Source organism: Pinus tabuliformis, chromosome Q (genome assembly GCF_031772625.1).
Source record: "Pinus tabuliformis cultivar Carrire ecotype Pingquan chromosome Q, CPIR1, whole genome shotgun sequence".
Taxonomy (NCBI): Eukaryota; Viridiplantae; Streptophyta; class Pinopsida; order Pinales; family Pinaceae; genus Pinus; species Pinus tabuliformis.
In genome coordinates, this window is record NC_142296.1 from 1,189,320,852 (window position 1) to 1,189,331,632 (window position 10,781).

Sequence of the window (10,781 nt, forward strand, 5' to 3'; positions counted from 1 at the left end):
AATTTTGCACATTAACTCAATTTCATTTTGCAACATTCATATATGTAAATGCAATTCACTATCCTAAATATCACAAAACCTCCTCCAAGTACATGCTTCAAACCAACATAGGAAAATGAAAAGACTTGGAATCTTGATATTCATACTTGAAATTCATCATCTGTTTCTTTTATGTTTTCATCTAACATCTTAACCATGCCACAAAAATCATCAGGGAATTGAGCTTTATATACAAAGAAAAAGCCTCCTTGCCAAAGGAGGTTATAACTACTAAAATTATTTGTAGCTACTTGTAAAACATAATACTCTATGGCATATGTGCATTACTAGTTCTGAAAGAGTTGAAATGAGTAAGCAAGGGGCCAAGTGAAATTCCATTATTGCCATCTACACACAAGTAAAATGCAATTTAATTTAAGAAAATTTTGAGTTTAAATTTAATTTTCAATAAGAATCATAAAGAGGTGAGTCCCTATAATGGGTTTTAATGGGTTTTCTTTCCCAAAATTCTTGTTTTTGATGCTTATGTTAAAATCCATTCCCTTCTCCATAGCAAACTTTTATATTATACAGAAAACCACTAAAGAACATATTTTGGCTTAGATATAAGCATTTTAATAAAATATTAGATTCTTTTTCAAGATTGAAAGTTTAGTATTTTGAGAAGAATATTGAATAATAACTTGTTCAAAATTTGATAGAAAGTGTTTCCATGAATTAGTACACAACCTGAGTCATTAATATCAGACTGCTTTTGTAATGATGGAGATCGAGATGATGGAAGAACTAGACATAAATGACTCTTGGACACCCATATAAAATTCCAATATGTAAAAATGAAGATGATGGCCCCTAAAATGAGAAGCACAAGAGAAATTGTCACAATGATCAAAACTTTGAGATGTTGAATTTCATGTATTGTGGACTTTAGTGGCTTTTCTTGTTGTAGGGTTGTTTCTAAAATCACAATATTTAAATCAACAAAATCCATAATAAATATCCCTCGTACAAAACCCACATTTTGAACTAGAGGAACAAAATATGCAAAGTGCATGTCTCTAAGAAAGTTGCATTGTTAAATATTAGTGGAAGTACTCCTCTCTACATTATCCAGCATTCACTTAAACATGATAAAATAGAGTTGCCAGTACACTTACACATTGAAGCCATAGGAGCCACAAACATAGTTTCTTTGAGAAAATATGGGATTAGGCTTATACATTCATTGAAACATGAGAAAATAGATTTGGCAGTACACTTACAAATTGAAGCTATAAGAGCCACAGGCTCTTTTGCTTTGAGAAAATATTGTCTTGGGCTTGTCTTTGTAAATGTTCTTATGAAAGAAGCGAATGAATGAATCGATGGAAGCATCGAATGACCAATCACCATACTGAGACTTAAATATGGAGCATGATGTGGGCTATGTGATTCAAGAGAATAGATTGGTGCATGTTATGGAGAATGTGGCTTTCCTCTTTGAGGAGATGGTATTCTTCTCCTAATCTTTCAAAAATGGCATGCTTGAACTCTCCAAAGACAAAAACCCCAACAATCAAAACAACCAACAATATTGATTTTTCCATCATGTGCCAACTAATTCAGGAAGAACTTCTCATAAATTATACTAAAAATAACGCAAAAACAAGTTTGCACTTATCCATCCTTATTCTATCTCTTGTAAGCCCACACTAACCATATCCTACAATTACCCATCCATTTCAACAACCATATTTTTCAAAAAAGCCAAATATAATACAATCACAACAATACAGATTCAATACTAAACACAAATTTTGGACATTGGCCCTAGAGTGGCATTTTCACCTATGGGTGAAAACAAGAAAAGGGAAACACTTTTTGGTATGTGGAGAGAATTTTGGAGTAGTCTACGGAGGCTGTAGAATGGCCCCTTTTCCGGCACCGGCCGGAAAATCGTCCGGCTCCGGCGATCAGGACTACTCCCATCCTCCACCACCATCTCCCCGCTCCGCCACCCTCTTTCTCCGCCACCCTCCCCTGACAGCCCTGACATTCGCTGACAAAAAAATCAGAACCGCCTGACATCCCTGACCCATCAGCGATGAGCTGGAATTCATGGCGCGCGGGTGACCATTTCGAACCGGCACGATCACGCTCTGCATCCAGTCCTGATGTTGGCTCGTCCATGAAGATTATTGAAGGATTTGCAACCAATTCAACTGCTATTGTCAATCTCTTCCGCTGTTCCGTGGACAGGCCGTTCACTCCAGGAAGCCCGACCAGAGCTTGTCTCAGGTTATTCCGTTCCACAAGATCCATAACTTCATCCACAAATGTCTGTTTATGTTCGAATACAATACTCATCAGTTCAATTGAACTCCATTTCGACATAAATACACTTGATAATGTTGTTAAATTAGAGATTTGACGATATTAGAGGAAAGGGATTACCTTTCTTAATGCAGTATCGACCTCAGATGGGAGACGAAGCCAGGCAAAGTATACAAGTGACTCATAAACAGTAACGAAAGGAGAATGGATATCAGTTTGTTCGCAGTAACCTGAGATACGAGCAAAGGTTTCTTGTTTTTTGGGATAACCAGAGATGGTGATGGACCCTTCGATGTATCCACCAATTTTCCTTCCAGCAAGAACATCCATTAGGGTTGTTTTTCCAGCTCCACTCACGCCCATTAAACAAGTGAGGACACCAGGCCTGAATGTTCCACTCACTGCACGCAATAACTGGAGTCTATGTTCTTCAATTCCTTGTTGCCTCATTTCCTGTAATATGTACAGCAGTAAAAGTTACTGACAAGCTTTAAAATCAAATTATTAACAACCATTACAAGGGAAAACAGAAAGGTTTTCCAATATTTTCGTATTAATAGTAATTAATTCAAAGGGATGGGAAGCTTAACGTACTGAGGGCATGTCTACAAAGTAATTGACATTGTCAAAAGCCATCGCCAGAGGTTGAAAAGGTAAAACCATTCCTTTCTTTCCAAATTCTCGTGTAGAATTTGAATCAACATTGTTCGTACCAGAAGCTTGAATCTCTTCGTGGTTTTCTCCTGGCATCGTCTGCATTTCATTTATACTGTTTCATTGCATTTCATGTGTCTTCTCTTTATAATACTTAATAATTTCTGCAGGATGCTTCAGAGTTAGGTAAGCAGAAAACACGGTTTTGTAACCAAATCTTTGCATCTGTTCATGTTGTCAAAGGAATCTTTCCTTTAAGGAATGCCTTGTTGAAAATCTCTCTTCTGAAATCCTCCCAAGGGTAGGAAAGAGAGATTTTATTAATATACCTTTGTAGTCTGAGCATTTGAACCCTGTATTTTAGTTTCCTTTGATTAAGTTTCGAGTTATGTCAAATGAATTGTCCATTTACCAAATGAGTAATACAATCTTTCAAGTTTCAATATCTTATATGTTTTAACAGTAAGCTCGAAACAAGGAAGAAAGGAACATAGAAAAGAGTTGCTGGCCACCATAAGCAAGTAACCAGAAGGGTAATGCATCACACAAGCACAACCAACCTCATATGCCTTCAGAAAAATAGTGAGCAGAGGTTACATCCTGTCCATACTCTATAACGTTCAATGCTTACATAAATACAAATTTGTAGTTTTATAAAGTACACAAATAAAAAATATGTCCATACCAAGCAACACATTTGTCTCCTTTACATAAGAAATCATGGTGCTGTCCATGCTTTTGATGCCTTCCTCATTCATTTGTGTTGTAGATGATCCCTCCTCTTGTCAATTAATGAGCTAAACCACTAACTTGACACTGCTTCATTGTGCACTATGACATTTTTATCTAACTTATTCGGAAAATGAGGAATTGATGTGATTCATCTTAATTCAAAAACTTATAAGATTCGACAAACCCATGTTCAGCATTGAAATTGATGATAGCATTACAGCGATATCAAAGTCCTTCAATATTCTGAGAGTGGTCAAATTACAGTCCACTCAGTAAGCTTATTTAGCACTTACATAAGCATTAATCCAGTATATCTACAGAGATTTGATGATTATACAAGTTGGCATACTTGCTTAAGGGTGATGTACCCTAAATGAAGTAAGACTCCTAAATGATGTACCCTAAATTGCACAACGTATATAATTTCAAGGTAAAACTCCAACAATAACAAACATTTATCCATGCACAAATATGTCTCTTACAAGCTGTTCCAGAAAGGTTGGTGTAACAGATTTATACATCAATATGTAGTCTGGCATATTTGATCTCAAATGAGGCATGCAACCAAACCTTGAGGACAGATTTGAATAAAAATATTCTCAAGTAAAATTATAGATATTTAGGACAAGTAAAGGTGAGTTTAAAGAGACTTTTTATGAGGCCATAAGGTGCTACCAATGCCTCATCCTTCACTTGGGCACCTGGGATCTAAACAAATCCGTGAAAGAAGCTCTAATAAAAAGTTCTTTAACGAAGATATTCCACACGAAGTTCTTCTCATATAACTTCAGCAATAATATATCATTTATTCATGCACAAATCTGTCTCTAACATGTTGTTCCAGAATGGTTTATCTAACATATTTATACATCAATACATAGTCTATTTTATTTGATGTTAAATGAGACATACAAGCAGGCCTTGAGAAGATCTGAATAAACATCTCCTTCAGTAAAATTTCAGATCTGTCAGGCAAGCAAAGGTGAGTTCAAAGAGATTTTTATGTGGCTGTAAGGCGCTACCAATGCCTTATTCCTCACTTGAGCCCCATGGGGTCTAAACAAATCCCTGAGGGACGCCACTCTAATAAAAAGGCAAGGGTTCTTTTGGCTGTAGGTTGCAAGTTGAAATTACCCCTCTTAATCCTTTGAAATACCCAGAAATTTCTTACAACAAATCTTACTAGAGTAGAAAAGATCATGGATTATGATGGTTTGAATCCATCATGAAACGAGAAAATATTTCTTTCATAATACATAAAGAGAAATACATCAATAATACCACTTCAAATTGTTAATCTTCTTACGAACCTAGCATCACGCAATCCATTGGCCTGGCAGATTACAGGCCTACTGAATGAATGCACAGCTAGGTTCTTAACATTAATTAGCACAAGAAAAAACATAACCAACGGAGTCTGCCCAATCAAATCAGTGCTTCATTAAAAAAAAAAACAGAATCTACTAGGGCTCCCATCCTGGGATAATGGCCCAACTGTGGAAATTACATGTACAACCGGATCTGATCCAACTGATCAAGCCCTCCCTGGCTGATCTGGATCTTTTTGCTGCCATGTTCCTCAGACCCAACACAGTAGAGTATCACACTCCTCACTGAGATGCATCTCAATCTTGTGTTACTTATGTTACTATATGATGCATCCTCTACAACACCTTGCCAAAGCATCTAGCTTGAAAGAAAATTACAATGCAAAATGATACCCAAGAGCTCAAGTGTTCATTCCTCCAACAACCATTTCAATTGGGAAGGGTTTCTTTAAATAAGAGAAGAGCCAATCTCTGATGAAATAAAATAACAATATTTTTTCTAACTAAAGATAAATTAATAAAATGTTGATGGCGGTGGCACAGAGATAACAGCTAATTTCTAAAAGCTAGATGAGTGGATTGAATGGCTCAAGAGATGCCTAAGAGATTTGATGATTATACAAGTTGGCATACTTGCTTAAGGATGATGTACCCTAAATGAAGTAAGACTCCTAAATGATGTACCCTAAATTGCACAACGTATATAATTTCAAGGTAAAACTCCAGCAATAACAAACATTTATCCATGCACAAATCTGTCTCTTACAAGCTGTTCCAGAAAGGTTGGTGTAACAGATTTATACATCAATATGTAGTCTGGCATATTTGATCTCAAATGAGGCATGTCCGACTGTAAAATTTGTGTGAATTCTGCAAGTGATTGGCAAGGTGGTTGGAGATGACTGAGAAGCAGTGCCCAGGATTTACCATGCCAATTTGTTTCTTTTCCTATTAACCTTGTAACCCAAACTGCTCATGAGTTTATCCAAACACTTGATTTTTAGCATGCATATTGTATTGAAGAACATGTTATATATGATGGTCACTTCATACTAGTTCTGTCTCAGCCATTGCAGGGAATATTGGCCCTACCTGCTGTTGAGGAACAACCCACAATCCAATCATTGGATCAACTCCCAAAGATGATTACATTACCAGTAGAGGATGGAAATGTATTGCAGCCATTGCAAGGAATATTGGCCCTACATGCTGTCCAGGGACAACCCAGTATCAAATCATTGGATGAACTCCCAGAGATGATTACATTACCAGTAGAGGATGGAACTGTATTACAGATTAACAAAGCTATGTATGCAGAAATTTATCACAAGAAATCTATGCCTTGTGAAGTGTTGTAGCTAGGAAATTGATATTTTTGACATATTTGTTTATATACCCATGGTAGCCTACATGTTTTATAGTAGAGATTGCTATCCAATGGTACTTTTACATATTCACTGCAATGGTCATCATTTGACATTTAAAACTCCATACGTATATGCGTATATATATAATGGATGCTTGGTTTTTTCAATTATGTTTACAGTTTCAAGTGATGTAAAGAGGCCAATAATCACTGAATCAAATAATACTATTTAAAATATAAACCTGAGGGAAAAGTGCACACTTGTGAGTCGAGACCTTAGTCAGCCCAGGGACCCCAAATTTGGCCTTATGTGTTCTCAAGTATTTGCTTTAAAAATATTAAAATTAAAATATTCTACAAATTAAGTCTTGAAACTAGACCAGAACATAGAAAAGAGTTTCTGGCCACCATAAGCAAGTAACCAGAAGGGTAATGCATCACACAAGCACAACAAACCTCTAAGCAATCAACTAGATACTCATTACAGTGAAAAATAAATCAGTATGTTGATGTAAGGTTTAGTTTCATTAAGTTACTGATTCAAATCTTATGAAAAGAAGTAGAGCCTTAAGTATGTAATTGTTTATTTGTGGATATGTTAATTGGGGTATCTCTAGCTGTTGGATGGAATGACCACTGTCTTTCTAACTCAAGATTTATTTTCCCTACCCAAGTTCAAATCTGAGCTAGTGACATCATAATGAACTATAATATCTTGCTAAATATTCTTGTATTAGCTTCTAGCTTTGACATAACTTGATCCTGCAACTTCACTCTAATCTTTCCAGTGAAAAAAACTGATCTTCCCCCCTCATTCAAGCAAATTGGAAGTAAATCCCTTTTATGCAATTGGCTTAGTAAATCCCTAATTCACTTCTAGAAAAGTGCGCCCAAGGTGCTTTCAGAAGTTTCCTAGAATAGAGAGCCTCACTCCTAGACTAATGCACACTAGTCTAAAACTCGTTACCTCATTTACCATGCACTTTTCCTATAAATTGATAACAACAATTAAAGGATAGAAACAGTGCCTAAAACAAGGATGTCTATATTTTCACTATAAGAGATGAGACAAATTGAAGAGGGAGCATGCATAAACCTCATTGACATACCATTCAAGATTTCCCACCCCAAGTAGACAACTATCTATTATCTATTGGATGAGGAGGACACATACGTAAAGAAACCTTTCATCACTGATCAACAACCAACTAACAAATCACATAGCATATCAATATCTCTCCAGAAACAAAGATCTGAGAAGGTGTTTGGGAGGATCAGACAACATCATAATGTATTGATGATAATCAGAAAATCATGAACCAGTTACTTTTCTCAAAATACATTTGTCCATGTACATGGAATATATTACATTTGTCCATAAATTTGTCTCCCATACAAAAAACTGTAATGATTGCATGTTGGGGAAAAATAAAATATTAATAGGTTCTTCTTTAGTGAAAGAACCATGCTATGATAGACCCCAGAAAAATGATAACAACAACCCATTCACACAATGGGGATTTATATTGATGGTGATCAATGATTTCTGTTGCAGTGGATGGTGATCCTATGTCATATTTGGCATCTACATATGTGCTTAAAAATGCTCTGGACATTATATCAGTGGACATCTTTTCAATATCTGCAGAGTGATTGATGGTAAAATGTTGAAATTGACAACTCCAATTTATTGCTTCCTTATGAAGAGGTTTTAAATTGTCCTTCCGAACCCGATAGATGCCTTTCATCTGATTACATATCAACTCTGAGTTGGTGAAGACTTCAATATCATTGACATCATGTTGTTTTGCCTCTTTTAACCCTTCAACAAGGGCAATGTAATATGCCTCATTGTTTGTCGTCATTCCAGGCACTTCTCTCTTTCCATGAAATAAATGATTTGTTGCCATATTGTAAAGGATGAATTTAATAACTGCTCGACCTGGATTTGGAAAGCAAGACACTTCAATGCATAAATGCCACTTTTGCACCATTTTTTACACTTCAAAAACCTGAAAAACAAATAACAATAAATTCATGTTAAACAAGTAGACAATTATCTATTTCCTAATACTCAACATGTTTTTCAATCATATATAATTAAAAAAAGCAGATAATTTGTGTTCATTTACACTGCATCACTTTTAATACTGGCAACTATTATGCAAAAAACACATTTAGTAATCACCACTTTATATAGATGAAATGCTCATTATAGGACCCAAATACATCTATGAGTTTTAAAATAAATGATACTCAAGGAAGTGAATATTGTATGTAGTTCCCTTATTTTTGGATGTGTGAATAGGAATAATTTTGATCATAGACTAATTCACATCATTCTTTGGTGTGTCTATTGATAGTAAGTACAGATTCCCTTATTTTGGGATGTGTGAATAGATTAATTCAGATCACAGTGAACATATTGCTTCATTATTCTCAAACATTTCTGTATTTTAGTCCCCTCACAAAGGTACCATTACACTAAGGTTGGAGAATTATAGTGTATTATGGTGTGTCATAAATACCATCCTCTACAGCATCATCATTTCCCAACATTCTTATTTTTGAACCCTTGAGGCTTCTTATAAAATTGTTTTGCCCATTACGCTGTTTCAATGGTTGGAAGCTTTATTGATTCAGTTTCTTTGTGCCCAGTATTTGATAGCAAAGAGTTTCAATTTCTATGTGTTTCTATGAATTTCATGGAGAAGGATTGTTAGACCAGATTAGTTAGGTTGAGTGGCCTGTATAGAGGTGATCGTAGAGAAGTTGCACTCAGAATTGCATTGAACACAAAAACTAAAACTCAAAGCCCTGATTGGCATACTGAACAACAAAGGTACATCTTGTTATTCCATTTCCCACTAACTGTTGTGCAAGATACACTGAAGACAGAGATCATATTTTCACCTAACGATTGAAAGTGCACTAACATGCCTGCATTTTTTAGGGTAGGTGACCTGACATTCTTATTTCTTGGAGATTTCTCTCTGGTCTTCTAGGTCTCATTTCCGGTCAGTTTCGTTTTTAGACTTGAAGGACAAGTTCTCGGTTGGATTTTCTGATGGGGCCTCTTCCGGAGTCGGTGTGGATGTGGTATTCATATCCGGATAAGCTTATTGTTATCGAGGTGAGGAGTGTATTTTACAATTGCAGAGTAAACATCGTGAAACAGAGTGTGCTGATATCGAGTTGCTTAGATAATTAAGCAAGACAATAAGACCAACTTAACTGTGTATCCAAACTTAGCAATAAACCAGTGATTGAGCATTCATCGCGAGATCACACCAATGAGATAAAGGATTGCTCAATTGTACAGTGTATTTCTGGCACAATATCTAATACAAATTTGAGTAGTGATTATTAATGCTGTAGGGAGCAATATGGCTTGAGTCATTTGAAGGAAACAATTGTGCAGCTAGATCCCACAAGACAACAATCTGATCTCTCGATGATGCTGAAGATGATCTACAAGTACAAATATACATATTTATACAAGCATGAATCATCAAATATCAATGGAGGTGGTCCTGAATGGTTACCTTTGTGCAAATCGGATGATCATTGTCTCATCTCTGGAAATCAGGACACTTGAGAGTGTGTTCACTCTGGCAGAACTAATTAGTTGCATTTCCCTCATTGGTGTCATTAACTTTGATTGCCCAATTGGTTGGCTGTGCAACCATATGGTTAAACGAGTTCTCATCCTGTAGACTCCTCTCTTGTGGTGGTTTTCTCAAAACTCCTTGTGATTAGTAGATGCACTGAACGCACAGGTCTAACTTGCCAAAGGCTGCAAATCTTGAGACTATACTGAGCAGAGTTACTTTCTTGAAATTAATTTTTGTATATGAATTTGATTGGCTTCCATGGAATTTGGAAGGGCTGCGATAATTTTCTACCTAAGTTAAGATCATGTCCCTGTTCCATGTTAGAAGCTGAAGTGAGCTATGCTCAGGTAAGACCTTTCAGTTGGGACCAACCCTTACAGGGTGGGAAGACCTTTCAGGACCTTAACCAATTTGTTCAACTAAAACAATACTCCTGCTTTGGTGCCATATTGTTTATGCTGAAATGTGAGCAAGTTTTGTTTGTTGTTAAAGTTTTCATTGTGTGTAGGTCTGGGTCATATGAAAAATGTTGGTGCATGAGTGTCCATTGTGGCACAATTGATTTTTAATGGGGAATATTTCTCAAATTTGAACAGAAATTATACATAGTTTATAACAGGGATTGCCAACTTTTCCCTTGAAGATCTTCATCTTTCATTGTAAGACTAGTACATTATAAATTCTTATTTATGTAATGGTGCAGATTGAAAATTGATGATAGAGCTGTTGCTTGTGTCAAGCCAAATCATAGTCATATATATTAAGGACGATAAA